The sequence below is a fragment of the Nuphar pumila genome, chromosome 7 (genome assembly GCF_984573655.1).
Source record: "Nuphar pumila chromosome 7, dmNupPumi1.hap1.1, whole genome shotgun sequence".
NCBI classification, from domain to species: domain Eukaryota; kingdom Viridiplantae; phylum Streptophyta; class Magnoliopsida; order Nymphaeales; family Nymphaeaceae; genus Nuphar; species Nuphar pumila.
Window position 1 is genome coordinate 106,519,633 of NC_143255.1, and position 11,882 is coordinate 106,531,514.

The 11,882-nt window shown below is 36.1% G+C and overlaps 1 long non-coding RNA gene and 1 other non-coding gene across 2 annotated transcripts; both read right to left on the reverse strand.

Annotated features, from left to right (window-relative positions):
- Positions 1-1,385: 1,385 nt before the first annotated feature.
- On the reverse strand, positions 1,386-1,573 carry LOC149832796 (U2 spliceosomal RNA). Its single transcript, XR_016433509.1, has one exon. It is a non-coding gene; the product is annotated as a U2 spliceosomal RNA (small nuclear RNA).
- Positions 1,574-3,951: 2,378 nt separating this feature from the next.
- LOC149832797 (uncharacterized) lies at positions 3,952-5,151 on the reverse strand. Its single transcript, XR_016433133.1, has 2 exons — positions 4,966-5,151; positions 3,952-4,143 (listed from the first exon to the last, which is right to left on the reverse strand). It is a non-coding gene; the product is annotated as an uncharacterized LOC149832797 (long non-coding RNA).
- Positions 5,152-11,882: the final 6,731 nt, after the last annotated feature.

The window sequence follows — 11,882 nt, forward strand, 5'->3', positions numbered from 1 at the left end:
ACTAGATCCAATGACCCAATTTGATCCAAGTTTGAGTATGGTTGAAAATCGTCGACCCATATGTGTTAATCGGTTCAAGTACAAAGCAGGTTGGTCATCATTTGTTTCGGGTTTGGGTTCAAGACTGAGTATTGTAGACCGGTAGGGGTTATGTTCAAGTAGACTGGTAAAGGTATAAATGGCTTGTGTTTGTCACGAGCTCATTTTTAATTTAGTTGGCTGCTCATTTAACAAGATTATGCATTCTCTTTAAAAAAAAAGCAAGATTATACATTAAAAAGCCTTATTATAATTTATAAACACTTGTAATTTGTAAAGCATATTAAAGATCACTATTATAAAGTATGCAAAAAATTAAAGATAAAAAGAATATTATTTGAAAACAAACCAATTTATCTGTTTAAAATGAAAAAATGTCCATTCTAAAAAAAAAGAAAAGTATGTCAATATTGATTCATATTTAGAATGAATCAAAACCATTAATTGAATGCAATTAGTTTTTTTTCTTACTTTTTAGAGCTAGTAATGCAGTTATCATAAAGGAAGCCTATTGGATTAGTGCTATGATATTTCTATCAATCCTTATTATGATTAAAGTTATCATAAATGTTGTGCATTGGGTTCGGGTTACAGCCAGTCCAGGACTGGATTTGGGTCAGACATGAAACAGGTTCCATTTTGGTTATTTTCTGGCTTTAATTCATGGAATTCCTAAAGGCTCCAATCCGTGTGCATATTAGGGTTGGATTTGAAACAGGTTCGTGAAAGATAAAACAGGGTCAGACATGAAACAGGTTCCATTTTCGTTGTTTTCTGGCTTTAAATCCTTGGATTTGGATCACATAAAAAAAATGAGGAATGTAACAAGGCTTAACGAAAATTACCATAAATCCTTGTAATTCCTTGGTGGACATCAGGTCACCCCAGCCTAGCTTGACCAAGCCTTGTTATGGCTTGACAGGCCTGACCCGGGCTCACTCACCTCGCCGAGCCCTTTCAATCCAAGTAGTGAATGGGTCAGGTTCGGTTGGACCTCCAGCCTGAATTTAGCATCTTAAACAGATCATGCAACAAGATCCAATCTATGGATCAGATTAATTCTTATCTGATCAGACTTTGTGTGTACGTGTGTTGAACAAGTTGTTTCACCAAGTTTCCAATTCTTTTCCCATCAAAGTCTTCAAGTTCATACCATCTTCCGATCCAATATCACAATAAGAAAAGACACATACCAATCCGATATCTTTAAGTGTCATCGGATTCAGGGTGCAGATCTGATCCACGATCCAATCTGAATCCGACCGGTCTTAAACTCTTACATTCCTGATTAAAGCCAAAAACAAACGAAAAAAAAATCCTAATAGATATGTAATATTAGAGATTGGTAGGGGTGCGCCAAGCCCCCTGCACAACGCATGGGCTCGAGGAGCCCAGTAGCAAGCTAACGTGTGGTGGCACCCTCCACCAAAACAAAATAATTTAATATCGCGTGGTCACATGGACCACGTATCAGATATTAAACTGATAAAAACAGATCCAAAACTTAATGTTTTCGGGGTTCCTCTTAACCCATTTCTACACATTCTTCATCCCTCTCTTGGTCGATATGGGACTAAAAACGAGAACTAATTTTCTAAAAAAACATGTTGATAGTATGTCTGTAAAAGAAGCATCTATCAATATCATCAGGATCGCCACATAATAATGGTGTATTGAAAGAATCATCCTGTTAAATCACCATTGTTATGTATTATATAGACGAGCCCGTATGGGTGACTCATGCCCAGAACCATGAAGTATCCAATTCAACTTAAACGCAAAGATCAGATGATGATCACATCCTAGATTCATTTAGCTTGTATTTGATGTCACCATTGTTATGTTATTGTATAGACGAGCCTCTAAGGGTGACTCATGCCCAGAACCATGATGCATTCAATGTTAGCCTAAAATAGATCGTGGAAGAACCACTTACTGGTTGTGGTTATGGACAATTCGAACAACGCTTCGGTGGATGTGAGTGGTCGGCATTCTCCTCAGTCAATTGATACCCTCAATAAAACCAGGTTACCAAGTCGAAAGTTTAGCAGGACCATAGAACCCAGAGACTCATACAGGGACGTAGCTAGGATTCATGTGAGAAGGGGGGGGGGGGGGCAAACATGGGTGTAGCAAAAAAAATAATAGTGTGATAGTTGGGGGTTCGGTGGCAGCGCCCCTGGAAATTTTTTTTAGAGATAAAATAAAAAAATGGCCACAATTATTAATAAAAATCTATTTCATATGGACATATAGCAAGTTCTTAAACATTATCTAATGGCAATATATAACATTGGTGCGATAGTTTGAAGTTCATAACAATGCATAAAGTTTATTTATGACAAAATAAATCAAAATACAAAAGTACCAACTAAAATGGACCCCGACGGTTACCCGCATCATAAAATTCATCTATAAAAGAATTTATAACTAAAGTCGTAGTATATTCTCGTTCGATGTACAATGTCATACAGTCAACAAAAAAATCATCATCCATTTTGTTACGAATTTATGTCTTCATATGCTTCATCACTGAAAATGCTTGTTCTGTAGAAAGCAATAAAAACAATATAGTTTATCATCTATCAGAGAATACTCTAGCCAATAAAACTTATCATACCAATGTTCTTGACATCGACGCACTTGTTTACCATATTGTCTACTTGGGTATTATGCAAGTTTTGGTTGAAAAGGTCCCGCCCTAAGATAAGCCTGTCTAATTCGATCTATTTCATTAACAGGGTGATCACACATACGCTTTCTTTTACCTGGATCTCTTTCAATATAAAATTCAGATTCAAAAGTTGGATTCGGAGATGGAATATGCTCAGGTGATGAAGGAATGGTTGGAGTAGGACTTGGAGTTTCTTTGACTTGTCCATCTGAAGAGTTGTCTAACTTCGAAAAAAATGATAACAAGTTTTTTCTTTTCTTAGTGCTCGAAGATTGTCCTCTCTCCATTTCAAATTCTACAAATAAATAAGATACTACATGAGCAATCAATAAGTGTATGACATTTTATGATATTTAAGGAATTTTTTATGCAACAGTTATAAGTGCTAGGCATGCACAAACATAAAAGCTTTTCTACTTTTTTTTTGAATTATTCTTGAGAAAGAAATCATGCTTGCTTTACAAATTTTTAGAAAAAAGTGATAGCATTTTGATTATAAGATTTTGATTCATGTCAGTAACAAATTATAAGATTTTGATTCATTGCATGAAAAATGTTCGCATTGATCAAATAAACACTTTTGTAACAAGTACAATAAATGAATGACAATGGTAATGTCAATGAAATATCGCAGCTAGGATATTTGTCAAAGCACTAGTTTAACAAGGAAAAGAACTATAATTCCAAAGTACAAATCAAACCAAAACCAGATGGACAGATTCTCATCAATAATGAAAAGCCAATCAATTACTAGAAAGACTAGGGTTAGAGGTGGACCACTACAACAGAGCAGTAGATTAGCGACGACCACCTTTCGTCGCTAATCTGTCGCTAATCCGTCGCTAACCATGTTAGCGACGGATTAGCGACAACGCGGCGACAGTATGCTTACGTCGCGAATATTTCGACGCTAACTGGCGACGGAATTATTCCATCGCCAAGTCCGTCGCTAATTGCGACGGAATAACGAGCGCTATATTCCGTCGCCAATCCGCCGGTACTAAACGGCGACCACGGCGTGGCGACGGATTTAATTCCGTCGCTAAGCCGTCGCTAGATTAATATGAATAGCGACGGAATCATCCGTCGCTAATCCGTCGCAAAAACGAAAAAAAATCAAAAAAAATTTATTTAAAAATTAATTACGGAGAACTGTACAATTTATATTTCCTGTACAATTTATATTTCCTGTAAATAAAAAACAAACCACACAAAAAAATTCATATAACAAGTATCTATAATAATTAATCGTTCCACCTTAAAACTAAAAAGTTTAATTATTTACAATTCAACAATTACAATTAGGAAAAATAAAAAAAATAGAACTTCTTCAACACAGTCCTCTAATCATCGCCAAGATTTTGTGCGTCTTCTTGTTCATTGTCTTTATCTGTCCCTTCAGCTCCACTACCCTGATTATCGCTAGCAGCCTACACAAGAAAAGAACAGTCAGTATTGATAAACAAAATATAATGAAATAAATTACACACTATATGTGATTCTATCATGTGCTCATGTGTGATCTAAGGCAATAAAAAAACTCTATATGTGATTCTATCATGCTCATATGTGTGCTAAGGCAGTCAAAAAATTGAATATGTGATTATAGCATGTTCATATGTGTTCTAAGGCATATAAAAAAACTCTATATGTGATTCTACCATGCTCAGATGTGCTTTAAGGCAAGCAAAAAACTATATATGTGATTCGATCATGCTCGTATGTGTTCTAAGGCAGTAAAAAAATTGAATATGTGAATATAGCATGCTCATATGTGCTCTAAGGCAGGCAAAGCCAAAAATTTTATATGTGATTCTATCATAAATGATATATAACATGTTCATATGTGTTCTAAGGCAGTTAAAAAACTCTATATGTTATTATAGCATGTTCATATGTGTGCTAAGGCAGTCAAAAAACAGAATATGTGATTATAATATGCTCATATGTGTTCTTAGGCAGTAAAAAAACTGAATATGTGATTATAGCATGCTTATGTGTTCTAATGCAATCAAAAAAACTTTATATGTGATTCTATCATGCTCATATGTGCTCTAAGACAGACAAAAAGTTAAATATATATATATGTGATTCTATCATGCTCATATGTGTGCTAAGGCAGTAAAAAAATTGAATATGTGATTATAGCATGTTCATATGTGTTCTAAGGCATCTAGAAAAACTCTATATGTGATTCTACCATGCTCAGATGTGCTTTAAGATAGTCAAAAAAACTATATATGTGATTATACCTGAGAGGGACCTGGAATCGAAGATCCCCTATCCTGAACAGCGGCCTTGATCTCATTTCGGAGAAAGGGGGCGACGGTGTATTGGAAGTAGTTATTCAGTGATTCATTAATGATCTCGCGTACATCATCACCGGAAAGAATAGTCGGCTGCTTGGAGCTTATGTCGGCGCAAGAAGTTGGTGAGCCGTAACTGGAAGAACCAATAACTGGTGAAGTGTTCATATTACTCCCAAACCCGAACACGCGACCTTTTTTGGGTTCACCTGCTGCAGTCACCCATGCTGTAGGATCAAATGATGGATGCTGAGTAGCGTCTTCACCATATCGCTCTACCATTTGTTGCTCATATGCCTCCTACAAAATAATGTTTAAAGTATTCATTAATAATTAATGATAACATTATGATGACTTGCATATATATTGCAATGATTATTAATAGAATTAATACATACCGTTGTCGTTCTCGCCTTCTCTGATACGAAGACTCCCGTGGTCTTCCGTTTATGTGTTTCTACAAACACATCCTTATATGGTACACTGCCTCCTTTTTCTGCTTCCTGCGAAGTTAAATGATAAAAGATTTAGTACACAAATTTGCAACTATACTTATAAAATTAATATTATATATTGATGAGTTACCATTTTCTTTAGGTGGCTCCCAAATGTCTTAGATCCACCTGTGTGTAGATGGGCTTCGGGCATCTTCGATCGATTTTGTGAAGCCTTCGCAGAGCGATTTTTAAATGCATCTCCCGCCCACATATCGCACATTTCATCCCAGTAATCTCTCCTGATAGTAATAGGACCATGGCCCTTCCACAGTAATGGATCATCTACTACGCCAGATGCTTTTTTTGCTGCAGTCTTCATAGTGTGCAGCATGTCTGCAAATCGATTGGCAGCCACCTTCTGCCACACCTTCCTTGCATCATTTTCTTCCACCGTAGTTGCAAAGCGATTCGAAGCCTACAAATATTTTCAGAAAGTTAGTAGACATTGCTTAAATAAATTAAATATGAAACACATTAACTATGAGGAACAACTGTATACCATGAATGAGGACCACAATCTGTCTAATACCTCCTTTGGGTACTCTTTCCATTGAGCAACTGGTCCTGGTAGATGTTGAAGAAGTGAATTCCTAATCTCCCGTACTACTTCTTGTGGCTCAAACCTCGTGCTGCACATGAATTGTTACACAGTAAATATCAATATAAAATATTTAAAAGATATGCAATAATTGAAAACAAAATACTTACGGTCGATTATCGATATACACTATTCGAATGAGTCTTCTTGTGCCAGCCTGTGAAGACCCTGTTTCCTGTGTTGGCTGTTGACTTGTGCGATCAACTGGTGTAGGTGGGTCGTATACAGGCGCAACATCATCTGTAAAAAAATACACACCAAGTTCTCAGAATGTGCATTTGAACTAATCAAGCATCTAATTAGTTATATGATATACCTATCACAGGAGCCCGTGAAGATGAAGGTTGAGCCTGGCTACTACTGGATGAGCGACCACTATAACCTCCACGAACCATATTCTAACAAATAACATATGTCATACAATACATTCAAATAATTCACATCAAGTATTACAATGCATTCAAGTCATTCACATCAAGCATTGCAATGCATTCAAATAATTCAAATCATTGACATCAAGTATTGCACTAATTCAAATCATTCGTTAATTGCATAAATTATAATACATTCAGATAAATTACAATGCATTCGAATCATTCGTATCAAGTATTACAATACATTGAAATAAAATTTTTAATCATTCACACCAAGTATTGCAATACAACTCACATCAAGTATTACAATGCATTTAAATAGAGGTTTGTAGTATAAGATTTTTTTCACTAGCTTGAGAATTCTTCCTCGTCACTAGTTTGACTTTCTTTTTCTTCTTCTTCTTCTTCTTCTTCTTCTTCTTCTTCTTCTTCTTCATTGTTTGCCCATCCACTTGGTACATCATTTGGATCACATTCCTCTATGAATGTTTCATCAGCCAATGGAGATATGACATGCATATCATGCGCAACATCGTGACCATAAGCGAAGTCACAGACATCATCTGATTGATAGTAATCACTGTCTTCAGCTAACTCATCTTCTTGTAACTGATCATACTCGGGGTATAGTTTGGATTTCACCTTGCAAACTGCCCACCATTCATTTCTATCTGACTTTTTTATACTCGGATATGAAGTATAATAAACTTGTTGAGCTTGCGAGGCTAATATGAATGGTTCATATGTTCCAAACCTGGATTTATGATTCACCTCCACAATGCCTGAAGCTTTGTCGAGTCTTGTTGCAGTTGGATCAAACCAATGACACTTGAATACCGTAACCCTGTTATTCATGCCTAAGTAAGTCAACTCCATTATTTCCTCTATAACACCGTAGTAATCATGTTCATTTTCACCGTAGCTGCTACCCTTGACACACACGCCACTATTTATCGTTGATTTGTTTATACCGTAGTCTTTTGTATGGAATCGATAACCATTTACGATATACCCGTTGTAGCATTGCACAACTTTGGTCGGACCATTTTCTAAATCACATATTCCTTGATCTTTAACATCACCATGGCGAACCTACGCACAGACATAAACAATTATTGTGATCACGATCAATTAAGTAACTTAGTGTTGTTTATAAGTACAAAATTTATGTTAGCTTCTTTACCAACTGTTTCAACCACTCCACAAACTTAGTTTCACGTTCTTTTTGTACTTCTGCATTAGTGAGATGTGAAACTTTGCTTTGCAACTCCAGATCAAATCGTCTGCAAACCACAAATACTTATATTACCGAGCCATGTATCCACATATAGAACATAAAAGGATTTATAATTGAGTTGCATATACATATACTTACTCGATGTATGGGTCGATCGCTGAACAATTAAAAAGAATATAGATGTGTGCTGCATCTTGCTCTCGATCTGTCAATAGCCTTGATCGGCAACTACCAAATGCATGCCCAAGTCGTTGAAATATCGACAGCTTGTCAGCTACAGTTACTTGTTCTCCATCATCGTTACGGGGCGGGCATGTGTAACGTGTTGAAATATGAGGTTCGAAGTACATAGATGAGAAATTTGAAATCTCTTCTAAAGTGTACGCCTCACAAATAGAGCCTTCTACTCTTGCTTTATTACGAACCTTTTTTTTTAGGTCGAACATGCATCTGACAAGAATATACATTTCAAATTTTAAATATCTGTCATTAAAGAGACAAATATAAAAAAACATATACCTTTCAAATGGGTACATCCATCGATATTGCACAGGGCCACCAACCCTTAGTTCATATGGCAGATGTATGATCAAATGTTCCATAACATCGAAAAATGCTGGCGTAAATATCTTTTCTAACAGACAAACAGTGGTGATGACAGAGTCCTCGAGATTCTTTACATCTGATACAATGACCTCCGATGCGCACAATGTTCTGAAAAATCCGCTCAACTCAGACAATACCCCCCATATAGGTTTGTCTAACATATCATGGAATGCTAGGGGTATCAATCGTTGCATAAAGATATGACAACCATGGCTCTTCAACCCATATAACTGTCCATCGTCAATCTTCACAGCCCGAGCAATGTTAGAGACATATCCATCTGGAAATCTCAGTTGTCTCAACCATTGACATACATGTTTTATTTGATCAGGTCCGAGCACGTACTTCGCCTTTGGTTTCAGTACTTTGCCATTATACTCTTTGAGTTCCAATTCTGGTCTTTTACATATTAATTTTAAATCCATACGGGCCTTCGGATTATCCTTCGTTTTTCCTTTAATATTCATTACTGTATTGAACACATTATCAAACACATTTTTCTCTACATGCATCACATCCAAATTATGTCGTATCAATAGGGTCGGCCAATACGGTAGTTCCCAAAAAATAGATTTTTTCGTCCAATTGTGTTCCTTCCCAAATCCACGGAAGGGTGTAGGACTGCGGGCATCTGTTAATACATTTGGAAAGTATCGCAATCTTCTTAAAATCTCTATGCCAGACAATCTTGAGGATGGACCTTCCATTTCAGTTGTGCCTGCTGTAAATGCATTCTTTTGACGTCGGAACGGGTGATCGCTGGGTAGAAATCGACGATGGCAATCAAACCAGCAAGGCTTCCTTCCATGCCTCAATCTAAAAGCTTTGGAATCCTCCATGCAGTACGGACAAGCCAACCTCCCATGTGTGCTCCAACCAGATAACATACCATATGCAGGGAAGTCACTGATTGTCCATAGAACAGCGGCCTTCATGTTGAAATTTTGTTTTTTGTGGGCATCATACGTGGTAACACCGTCATCCCACAGTACTTTTAATTCATCAATCAATGGCCTTAGATATACATCAAGATTTTGGCCAGGTGAGGTCGGACCAGGGATCAACAGAGACAAGAAAAGATTTGGACGTTTCATACACAAGCTTGGTGGAAGGTTGTATGGAGTTACAAATACTGGCCAGCATGAGTATGGAGTTGATCTACCCCCAAATGGATTAAATCCATCTGTACATAGACCGAGTCTAACATTTCGCACTTCCATTGCGAAGTTCTGATGAGTACGATCAAAGTGCTTCCAAGCTTCAGCGTCAACAGGATGCGTGATCTTGTTTTCATCGTGTCGAACTTTATTTGCATGCCATCTCATGTGTTTAGCTGTCTTTGAAGACATATACAATCGCTGCAATCTAGGAGTGATAGGAAAGTAGCGGAGCGACTTGTATGAAACTTCCTTTGATCTCGTGCTACCATTGCCTCTTGTCTTTGGCTTGAACCGAGGATGCCCACATGACGGGCATGATATGTCGTTTTCCTGCTCCTTGAAATACAACATGCAGTGATTTGGACAAGCATCAATCTTTTTGTAACCCATACCTAGAGCGTTGACCATAACTTTCGCACGATAGAAATTTTGTGGCAATTTCTCATCTTTAGGCAACATACTCTTCACAATCATGCACAAACGGTCAAAACATGATTGACTCAAATTATACTCGGACTTCAAATTCATTAGTTGAAGAACTGCAGACAAGATAGTGTGACTCTCACAACCGTTCCAAAGTGGCTCATCAGCATCTCTAAGTAAATCATAAAATCTACTAGCTGCATCGTTTGGTGATTCTTCATCTACGACAGTTCTTACATCACTAGAACTCATAGCAGAACCCAGTTCTGTTCCTGCAGCATCAAATATCAAATTCGTATATGGATTATCGTGCACCACATTCACCCGTGCATCAAAATCGTTTCTAAATTCTTCTCCATGAAACGTCCAGTTCTGATAATCACTCACAAAACCCTTCCTGTATAGGTGATGTCTAACGCCATGAGGTTCTACAAATCGATTATTCTTACAAATCTTGCAGGGACACCTAATCCGACCTGTGGGATCTACCGTACTGACACTTGCCGTTGCAAATTCAATAAAACTGTCGACACCATCCATATATTCATGCGATAACTCATTGTCTACTATCCTACGGTACATCCATTCACGGTTTGCAGTCATTCTGTCGTATGATGTTACGAATAGTATCCTAACCAGTTAAAAGAGAACCATCAGAATACTATGATGAAGAAAATATCAAATTTATCATGCAATATATGATGTCATACAATCACAAGAATTATGATGCATGCATTGATAACTTAATATTTTCATGTGCAAACTATTCATGACACGATACATTCATTTGAAGCATGCTTTCAGTATACAATTTCACATGGAAGACATAATCAAATTGAAAGTAACTACATGTAAGCATGGATACAATCACATCAAACATTGCAATACATCGAAATAATTCATATCAAACAAATATCAAACATGTACCTGCAGCAAACACACTTCAATATCCCACTAACTACTACCATGCATAGCATGGACTCCGTACTCCAAAAATAAGAACACTTCCATATTCATACATTAAAATCATGCTCAGCATGATCTCCGAACTCCAACAAAGTAGTCATAGATATCAACAACTAAGTGAGTGTGTGAACAATAAAGTGTTATATTCAATAAATTAAATAACATGTGATGCGCTTGCATCACTTACTCACCACGGGTATTTACCCGATTTGCATTGTTTTTGTCACTTACTTACCACGGGTGGCGGGGCACAAGCAAGTTCTGTTGAGAAATCTGCAAAAAAAAATGATGTTTTAAAATGAAGTCACCATGAAATTATTCGACCATATTAAATCATAAAACCTTAAAATACAAGAAAATAAATTATAAATAAACCAAAACATCATAAACTATAAGAAAAATAAACCATAAAATTAAATAAAAAAGCCACAATTTAAACCTTAATCAAACAAGGAAAAAACCTGCCAAAATCAAATACAAAAAAATCCTTCATCAAATTAACTAAAAAGTATTAATTAAAAAAATGTGATTTAAATCCCTAATTATAGAAAATAAAAATAAAAACTCTAAATAAATAAAAAAAACCTAATCAAATTAACTATAAAAGCCTTAATTAAAAAATTTTGATTTAAAGTCCTAACCAAATTAACTAAAAATCCTTAATTAAAAAAATTATGATTCAAATCCCTAATCATAGAAAATAAAAATAAAAGCTCTAATCAAATCCAAGAAAACCCTAATCAAATTAACTATAAAATGCCCTAATTTTTAAATTTTGATTCAAAGCCCTAATAAAACAAAATCAAATAAAAAACCCTAATTAAATTAACTACAAATAGCCTTAATTTAAGAAATTTGATTCAATTGCTTAATAAATGAAAATCAAAATAAAAAATCCTAATCAATGAAAATCAAAGAAAACTAAACAATAAAAATAAAATAAAAACCCTAATTTCTGAAAAAAGAAAAAAAAGAGCAAGAAACCAGGGGGTCGACCCCCGG